Raw genomic sequence first — 8508 nt, 5'->3', positions numbered from 1 at the left:
CCGCGGCAAGAAAAGGAAAAGACCTGCAAGACAGGAGGACAGCAGGCAGTCCGTCGTCCAATCTATGACCCTTCAAACGCATTGCGAAAACCTGCATAGCATCATGTTGCCTGCTGAATTTCAGGAGCTCCTGCAGAAAAATGAAAAAGGCCTCACCTTCATTAAATATAAGAACAAAGTCCTACTGAACTTCATGCATCACGATAAGGCCTCTGTACGTGCTGTGCTCAGTAGGTGTTCAAAATGTACTGCCGAGGAAGTTCTCAGCGATCTACAAAAATTAGTTCTGACGGCTCTCACAAAGGATTAGGATTCTCCCGCCGAGGATTAGGATTAGCCCACCAAGGATTAGGATTCGCCCACCGAGGATTGGGATTCACCCACTGAGGATTAGGACTCGCCCACCTACTACAGGACCGAGCAGACGGGTGGGTTACAATAGCGGGTGGACTGGTGCCCAGAATTGTGACTGGCCGCGCCTTGATGCTGTTGCGTCCGGTCCCGGAGGCGTCGCGACCTTCTTGGCCTTTTTCGATGGGATTGACTGCAGGATGGGTGTTGCCTTGTGTCTGGGTCCCCACCCAGACAACGGAGGTTCCCCACCTCCCACGCACCCACCCTCCAGCCAACCCCATCGACGAGACCAAGAAGATTGCGACGCCCCCCTGCAACTTGACGCACCAGCGCCAACACGCGGCCAACCACAATTCAACCCACCATTCCAACCGCTGTCACCCACCCGATTGTTATATATCTGTTCACTTTGTACCTTATTTCATGCACTTTTGTAACTTTTGTAACTCTTGTAATTCATTCACTTTTGTAAGTCCTTCGTAATTCATTCAGTTTTGTGAATCCTTTGTAATTCATTCACTTTTTGTAACTCCTTTGTAATTCATTCAGTTTTGTGATTCCTTTGTAATTCATTCACTTTTGTAACTTTTTTGTTATTCATTCACTTTTGTAACCTGTGTAATTCACTGGCTTTTGTAACTCCTATGTAATTCATTCACTTTTGTAATTACTATGTAATTCATTAACTTTTGTAACTATTGTGTAATTCATCCGCTTTTGTAACCCTCTGAGAAAATAAAGCTACCAAAATAAAAAAAAATCTCTACATAACCTTAGAAAACCTTAGATACAGCTATGCGCTGAAGATGAGGTCATAGATGTTATGCAACGACCTCTTTTTATAACAGCTCCCTCGACCAATCGTTTCCTAATGTCTTTATAGTTGTTGTTAAAAGTGACTTTCAAACTGTTCCAGTTTATGTAAGGGTCATGTTTCCAACTGTGGTTGAGATGAGATCTGTTACAAAAAGCGGTCGTTGTACGGAGGAAGCAAATCTTTCACGCAAGATGATACATTCACGAATGACCTGATATGCAAACAGCATATCAGACGCTTTAAGACTGCTATTTTGAATTCAGCTGACAGCCATTTAGCCACATCTGATGCTGCTGCTGCTGATGTCTCTCCTTCTTCCGTTCAGGTGACACTGTTGGTTTCTCTCCGGAAAACGCTGGTGTTGCCTGAACTGCGAACTGGCTTTCTTCAAATTACCACCTGTTTTCTTCGGTCAATAATTGAAATTATTTATTTTTTCAAAACTTGTTACTTCCATGACTGCTTTAGCTTTTTAGTCGGTTTGTTTGAGAAGGAGAATGGAGCAGGTCCTCGAAAGCTCTTGCTTGTATATATGTTTCTAATACATATTTACCTCTGCTTCATTGTAGATTTCTTGATCAATAAATGAATAGATGATAAAATGCAGTTCCTTCACCGCATATTACGCATACGAAGCTGTTATTTTAATGAAACATATGTAAGCTATGGGTCTCTTAATAATAATAATAATAATAATAATAATAATAATAATAATAATAATAATAATAATAATAATATTCTCGAAGACGACCCTCTTTCAGACGAACCTCATTAAAAAAGAATGGCCGTCTGAAGCCATTGGGTTCATACTTCAAGTTCTCAGTCTCACGGACGAGTTCTGTTCGTAGCAGCAGGTAAATTATATAGAAGCTTTACAAAGTTCGTTTATTCTCCTTGGCGTTTCAGTAGTTCATTCTGCCATTGACAAAAGACGAGTGACGCCAGGGGCACAAGCATGTCGGACTCATACCCTTGAGTAGGCTTGCAGCCAGTCAGAAAATGTCCCTTCCAAAAAGTCTGCAAGCCCGCTTGAGGTTGTAAATACGACATGCTTGTGCCCCTGGTGCCTTTACGGGCTGCCCTAGAGCAAGAGCCCGTGCCATCATATGGCTGGTTAATCTAATTTACCACCTGCTACAAAAAAAAATTGCTCGAAAACCTTATCGGAATCTAGACGTTAATTCTTTTTAATAATAATAATAATAATAATAATAATAATAATAATAATAATAATAATAATAATAATAATAATAATAATAACATGAAGGAAGAAGACCCTCTTTGAGGCAAGTTTTGTCGAATGAAATGGCTGGATTTTGCGAATTGATTTTATATTGGGTTTCTCTATTCTTCTAATAATTCCTTTTCCTGCACATCAATATTAGTCAATAATTGGCCATTGTTCATATTTCGATGGATGAAACAGCGAATTTCTTACAGTAGAAATCCTTTATTTTAAACATTACAGCAGGTTACTGAAACCTGGGGTGTAAATCGGATTACATCCCAGGTTTCCAGTAACCTGCTGTAATGCTTAACATAAAGAATTTCTGCTGCAAGAAATACGCTGTTTCATCCATCGAAATATGAACATTGGACAATTATTGACTAATATTGATGTGCAGGAAAAGCTAATTATAAGAATAGAGAAAACTCAGAATAATATCAATTCGCAAAATGCAGCCATTTTATTCAACAAAATAATAATAATAATAATAATAATAATAATAATAATAATAATAATAATAATAATAATAATAATAATAATAATAATAATAATAATAGTTGTTGTTGTTGTTGTTAATAATGATAATAATAATAATAATAGTAGTAATAATAATAATAATAATAATAATAATAATAATAATAATAATAATAATAATGAGTTAAATTACTGGAAAAATGTAGAAGCCATTCTGCAAATTACATTAGGCCAATTACGCAATTGTTTTTAATAAAACCTGTATTAGTGAAAAAAAAATACCTTACCACCTGCACTGCAAATTATTTTTAGCTGATAAAGCTTTTAATTTTACTGAAACCTGTGTATGAGAGAGTCTACCACTTTAATAATAATAATAATAATAATAATAATAATAATAATAATAATAATAATAATAATAATAATAATAATAAATACAGTATCTTTACTACAAAAAAGGATAAACATATTGGAGCCCTTAACCTGAAACTAATTAAAAAAAATCATAAAACTCTTGGCTCACTGTTTTCCGTGAAAGGTCAGCTCTATCCCAGAGGACGTCGGGGGTAGTATAGAAGTACCCCGGTTGTAATTCGGGCACTTACGTGGGTTCGAACCGACGTTGTCTCAAGGTCAGAGCCGATTCCCATAATTTGACTTATTTATCTTAAAAAGCAAATGGATGTTACAGACTAAATACACACACAAAACAAAGCCACTACAACACCTTCTAAAAACATAACAAACATCTCACACGTCTCGAACTCTCGCCATACCCGCAATGACTTCTCATGCTGGGAATAAAGGGCGTTTGGTCGGGTATGATACATGAAACATACGTACCGGGGTCTAAGCGATGTCAGGCAGGGCAGCCGATCGAGACCACAGGTCTACCCCAAAGCCAAATCAAAAAGTCCTTCTAAAGAAGGAATCGTGCTTACCCCATACAAAAATGGGAATAAAAGCACGTTAAAAGAAGAAGACTGCAGGCTGACCAGCCCTAAACTATCTTACATTAGAACCCAAGCTTACAACTGCAATGCTCCTATTATGGTTATTTTCAAGTTATAGGTCCACCAAAAGAATTGCTTATACTCGAAAGCCTTCATGTCACTTTGAGAGTCCCTTCTCTTAATCACCAAATTACGGCTGTCCCCTTGTTATGCAATATGAATTTGAAAGTATTTTTACAGTGAATAATGTATGAAATTCACTGATCATGATTATTCATGAAAGAGAGAGAGAGAGAGAGAGAGAGAGAGAGAGAGAGAGAGAGAGAGAGAGAGAGAGAGAGAGAGAGACACGGCGCTGATAGCGTGAGACCAAGTAGATTGGAGTTTCGAGTTGTAGACTAAACAACTCATGTGGAGATATGGGAACCTAAGGAGGAGCTAAAGACGTGGTTATTAAATGAAAGGTCAGCAAAATTGACCTGATTTGTCCTTTGCCAAAAGTGGGAGTTGAAATTGAACCATTAAGATTAAAGTAGGCTTCCTCAAAGAGGAGTTTTCTTCCACATAGGTCCAGAGCTCATTCCGATCAATTTTTAGTTAGAGTTAACTTGAACCCTCTCTGGGTAAGATCTGTGTCGCTCTCCTCTCTGAAACCAAGAAAAATTTCTAAGTCCAGTGTGGCTGGCCGTGTGAACTATTATAGTGTTATAAGAATAAAACCTAAGAAAGTGCCCGGCGAATCCCTTACCCCCTCCTGAAATAAGATAAACAGTGTAAGAAGAATAATTACCAAGTTTACTGCATTTTCTACGAGTTAACCAGAAGTTATCAGCTATCATTGCAGATACTCAATACCCAGGTCTTACCAAAGGAAACAACAACAAACAGAAGCAGAGACATTCATATTTGAGATCCCGTAACATAAAAGTGGTGGCAGTCTCGGAGGATTTCGCCCAGCGCACATTTGAAAAACAATAAATGTTCACGGCCCTAGAGAAATTTACAGAGAGTGGAGAGTGATTGCGCTAATAACTAACTCTCAAATTAAAAGCGCAAACAATTTCAAGACGGTCTTCAGCAACTAGAAACATAAACACAGTAATAGAAGAGAACATAGGGAACGAAGCTGAAAGAAATATTCCACGAAACAGCGAACTATTGCATCGATCGGAGTGAAAATTGACAGTGGTAAATCCCTGCCAGTTTGAAGTTCCCAAACGTTCGCAATAACAAGATCAACAAGAAATTCAGTTTAATAATTAACTATTACAATAATAAGAACAATAGTAATAATCACGGCACAGAACAGCGGTGATTTTTATAAGAAGTATAACGAAATTTATGAGACTATCAGCAACTCGCGGCTAACATCGCCGATCGCAGCAAGTGAAGACTGACGAAAACAAACAGTGCTGGCGGACGTATGAAAGTCGCTAATATCTACGTCAGTTCAGTGAACTTTTCTATCGTGTACGGACTTAAATACACGAAATTCCCATAAATTTTGGTGGCTAAAAAAGGGCGACTTAGAGGAAATTAGCGGTACCAGAGCGGCGACGAACGCGAGCGGAAAGTGGCAACGAACGATAGTGAAGAAATCGGAACGGTGATACAGTTTTGGAAGCCAACGACCCGAGGCGAAGTTCGCGTCTTCAATCAACAGGAGAAAAGACACTGGTAAATTCCCGCTGTCGCTAACCACAATTTGGAAGGAATTCCAAATTTTCTTCGACAAATTCAGCGAGTAACGGACTTGGAAGTCGGCCAAGCTGTGTCGATTATCGCTGGAGGCTGGAAACATTTGCGCTAATGTGTGATCAGCGCTATCTTCAAGTGCAAGACGACATGAAGCTATTTGAATAGTTATCATTCATTCCTAGTATCGGGGAATTATCAAGAAAAATTTTTTTTTCTATGAATAATTTTTTTGTGCGTGAAATTTTAACATAATTATTTCCCCTGCAGTGCGCAAATAATTTTTTTTTTTCAAACATAAATAATTTAGATAAATTATTTTTTTAAAGAATAATTATCTGAATAATATTTCTGTATTGTTGTAAGAAGGAAATAATTTTTTTTTCATATTTAGTAATTTTTTTTTACGAAATAGAAATTTTTGTTCACTTGGTGATAGAGATAATTCTGTTTAAATTATTCTATCATAATAATTTTTTGTTATACACTTGGTGCAGCATTTTTGCAGTGGAACCCAAACAATTGTTATAAGTCCAAACTAATATCAGACTTTTTCAGATTGTGAGAGAGTCCTATGAAGGAATGAGTTGGGGAAATTGAATTTCTATTGAAGTGGAATACAGTCACTAAGAACTCAGCAAACATGAAATTGATGTAAGTACCTGCTTCTCAAATTTTTTTTTATTTATTTTTCATTCTTGGAATCATTGAATATTTTATTAGTTGATATGAATGAATCCTTGGATGAAGTAATTTCCCGACTGCAACAGACAGGGGGCGGAGACCAGACTCAATATAACCTAAGGCCTGTACCTGAACGACTTTCTAGACAAATTAATCCTAGTAATACTAGATCCAGACATTCTCATAGTCAGGGTCCCCCACTTAATTTACCGATAACTAGTGCGCCTAACACTTCTGTTGTAACCACTAACCCAACAAATTCGACTGTACCTAGACGCTACACCATGGCTCAAGCCGCAGTAATCACCCAAGCCACTAGATTTTGTGGAATGGTAGACCCAAGTAATGTAGATAAAAGTAGACTAGAAGAATATAGTGTAAATCGATGGTTGGCAGACACAGAAAGCAGAATTTCAGCTGCCGGTATCACAGATGAGAGAAAGAAAATAGATGAAGCTCTCTTGTATGTTAGTATGGAACATGGTGATGCACATACAGTTCTCCATTCAGTACTTTTAAGAAAATTACTCTGTTTAACGAATTCAAGAAATAGTGCTTACAGTTTTGGCAACCAGAAGCACAGAAAGATCCATGGTACAACATAGGAACTTTCCATCATCAGAAATATGATGGTAATTACTTAGTGTTAGCAACCAGAGTCGAAGAAGCTATAGATAGAGTAACGACAGATATGAAAGAGGTAGGAATTGTTATTGGAAGGAAGGATGACTTTGATGATGATGAAACAGATTTAGCTAGTATATCCAAGGTACTTAGATATATGTCATTAGGGCCAATCTACGATGCTTTGGGTAAGGAAGAAAGTTTAGCCTTAAGGAAGTACTACGATAGGAAGCCAAATGATGGAATTGTACAAACCTTGCTGTACATAGAAAGGAAAGTAAAACAGAATTCAGCAAGTAGTAGTGCAGATTTTACGGGAACCGTAGCTAGTGGAAGCCCAAGAAATAATAGCAACCAGTCCAGTAGAAACCAATCAGGGCAAGGTAGGTCTAGGCATCAGGGAAACAGAAATTCGTCTGATAGAAATGGTGGGAACAACAATAGGAGATTTAATCAATCAAACAGAAACAATCAAGGTAGGACACCAAATAGAGGTAACAATGGGAATACCACTGGAACCAATGGAAGTAACAGTGGAAATAACAGGGCTCCTGGACAGAGGGGAACTAGTCAAGGCCAAAATTCAGGGAATAATAGACCACAGTCAAATAGGCAAAGTCAAAATTGTGGAAATTGTGGTTATTCCAACCATACAACACAGAATTGTAGAAGAAACAAATGGTGTTCGAATTGCAATAGGATAGGACATTTGATCCAAAACTGTTGGTACAACAGACAGGGAAATTCTCAGGGGTCTCAAAATAACCACAATACTCAGCCTAATAATCAGAATACCTCACCCAGTAACCCGAATCAAGGGAATTCTCAGTGACAATCACAGAGAGCGTAACAGAAAGGTCCATCCTTACAGAAAGAAATAGTGACATTGAATAAGGATGTATCCCCAACAGACATTACTCGAAGTAATGAAATAGTGTTTTCTGTAAAGAATTTTAATACGTGTCAGGAAGAGTTGCCTATCATACAAGTACACTTAGAAGGTGTACTGAGTTCCATATTGTTGGATACAGGCAGTACTGTAAGTATCATAGATAAAGGCACTTTAACAGAACATATAGGTTGTGAGCTTTCCCAAATGAGAAAATCCTATAGGACCATACAGGGGATCGCTGGAAAGCAAATAAGGGCTCTAGGCAATGTCATTTTAGAGATAGAAATTCTAAATAAGAAATTCAGGGAAGAGTTTGTGGTGTTGGAAGAGAAATATTTTCCAGCTCAAGCTCTATTTTCATTCCATGCTATGAAAAGATGTGGAATTACACTAGATTGTAGCAGTGGAAGAATAACTATCAAGGAAATTGATAGAGGAAATGTTTGCTCTCTTGAAGAAGAGGAACAGTTTCAGATAAACCTGATCACTTTACCCGAGACAGCCTCATCTGAAGAAGTAGACATCCAACAGATAGAAATGGAATTTAATGCTAACCCGGGTAGGACAGTGTGTAGAAATTCAATGATAGAAGAAATAGGAGAAGATAGTCAAACTGCTTTTCAAAGCCTAAAAGCCACGCAGGAGGAATTCTCAGATAGCAGGTATGAACCTGATGACTCAAGTGCACAACAATTAGATACCTCCGAAGAACTTAGTTCTTTTTCCCAACCTGACGACCCTGACACGCTAATAGAATGTAGTCCCCTAATTATAAGAGAAGATTCTG

This window comes from Macrobrachium rosenbergii, chromosome 54 (genome assembly GCF_040412425.1).
Source record: "Macrobrachium rosenbergii isolate ZJJX-2024 chromosome 54, ASM4041242v1, whole genome shotgun sequence".
Taxonomy (NCBI): domain Eukaryota; kingdom Metazoa; phylum Arthropoda; class Malacostraca; order Decapoda; family Palaemonidae; genus Macrobrachium; species Macrobrachium rosenbergii.
Note: the sequence above shows the minus strand (reverse complement) of the source record.